Source organism: Schistocerca cancellata, chromosome 4, assembly GCF_023864275.1.
Source record: "Schistocerca cancellata isolate TAMUIC-IGC-003103 chromosome 4, iqSchCanc2.1, whole genome shotgun sequence".
Classification (NCBI taxonomy): Eukaryota; Metazoa; Arthropoda; class Insecta; order Orthoptera; family Acrididae; genus Schistocerca; species Schistocerca cancellata.
The window spans coordinates 456,370,363-456,372,198 of NC_064629.1; the positions used below are offsets into that span (position 1 = coordinate 456,370,363).

Sequence of the window (1,836 nt, forward strand, 5' to 3'; positions counted from 1 at the left end):
CGAATGATGTGTTCTCATACTATATCACACCATATATTAATACTCCACTGACGTAGTACGTCAATCAAATCACGATTACCGGCAGCGTGACGTGAACGCTTGAGTCTCAGGACGTGCGCTAGCTGTGCGCTTCACTTATTTGAAGCGTCAACTTCGCTTCGCAATTTCTCGGGATGTAACTGACGTATTCCGATGCAACTAACGCCAATATTTTTGTGATTTTTCATGCTGTTGATAGCATACGAAATAATAGGGTGTGTCCATTTACAAATACACAAGATTGTGTTGAAAATAGTATTTGTTTACGTTTTACAATTTCGCATGGTATTTGGTTTCCTAAGCCCCTGCCGTACTTTCATGCTGGTGAGAACCGTGGCAGAGTTAGGTGAGACACCTTGTATGTGGCAGATGAATCTAAAACTGGTGATTTTTCTTTTAGTTTTGTACAGAGAACAGACACCGCAAATGTAATAACGATATGCAGTGCCAATGGTGTTGAGACACCTGACTCCATATTTTAACAGAACGTGTTTTGTTTCCATATATGAGAGCTGGAACACGGATGTTATAGATTGACTGTAGCCTCTGTTTTGCACATTCTGCGCAATTGTGTAAAAGTGGTGAAAGTGTGAGCAAGTATTTATTAGCTTATAATGCTGCTGAGCGTGAACATTATTCTGTGGAGAACGCATTTTAAAATAGAGAGGGAACAAATTTTATAGGAAACGGGAACCTGCCGATGCAACCCCCTGTGGTGTAATTTATCGCCGGCCCGAGTGGCCGAGCGGTTCTAGGCGCTACAGTCTGGAACCGCATGACCACTGCGGTCGCAGGTTCGAATCCTGCCTCGGGCAAGGATGTGTGTTATTTCCTTAGGTTACTTAGGTTTAAGTACTTCTAAGTTCTAGGGGACTGATGACCTCAGAAGCTGTCCCATAGTGCTCAGAGCCATTTGAACCACTTTTTTGTAATTTACCCAACGGCTCAGAGACAATGAGCAGGAAAGGATCACAAAAAAATTACGCCATAGTTGTGGATTTCAAATGACAGATTGTTTTTGCCGCTGAAAAAGGTAAAGTATAGATAGGAGAACGCTGAAGTAATCTAATCTTGAAATCTAAAACAATGTCATGATACCAAACACAGCGTAGTTGCACACGACTAGGTACATCAGCACCCTAAAACAGTGTGGAATGCGGATCGTTTATGATATAATGGGCATTCTGTCGGCGATGGAGAGAATGGATTTTCCCAGCCATTGGTCGCAAAGTGGTTAGGGCTTGCGGAGAGGTTTGAGAAGTTGCCCTTACTCGCTCAGACGTGAAATGAGTTAATGAAACCTGTGTGGCGTATGAACACATTCCAGCGAGCGGCTAGATATTGCAGCTACGCCCATGTATATGAGGCAAGTTAATTAAATTACCGACTTTTAACCAACTCTGCTTCTCCGCCTGTTATAATCACTATGCTCAAGAAAATACACAAAAACAGTGATTATAAAAGTTCTTAAATTTACCGATGAAATTTTAATTTAACGTTTAATATTAATTGGAATATAGAAAACAGCGAAATACCCTTTGTTCTAGTAGTATTTATTCAATACGAAATATCGAAGGAAACAGTATGTTTGGAACAAAGCATTGAGGCCAGTTAGTTATTTGAGCACAAATATCACATAAAACATGATTATACTGTGATAAATTCGGAAGATTTGGACCAATTCATTTCTTCAGAATTAAATTTGTGCGTTTTTCAACTTTTTTTTACTTCCGGCAGCATGTTTGTATAGTGTAATATAAAGACTTAATTACAATACATTATTTAGGCACTGACACT

At 39.9% G+C, this 1,836-nt stretch overlaps 1 non-coding gene across 1 annotated transcript; it reads left to right on the forward strand.

Annotated features, from left to right (window-relative positions):
- The first annotated feature begins 770 nt into the window (after positions 1 to 770).
- Trnas-gga (transfer RNA serine (anticodon GGA)) lies at positions 771 to 854 on the forward strand. The gene is given in 2 exon segments: positions 771 to 810; positions 820 to 854. It is a non-coding gene; the product is annotated as a tRNA-Ser (tRNA).
- Positions 855 to 1,836: the final 982 nt, after the last annotated feature.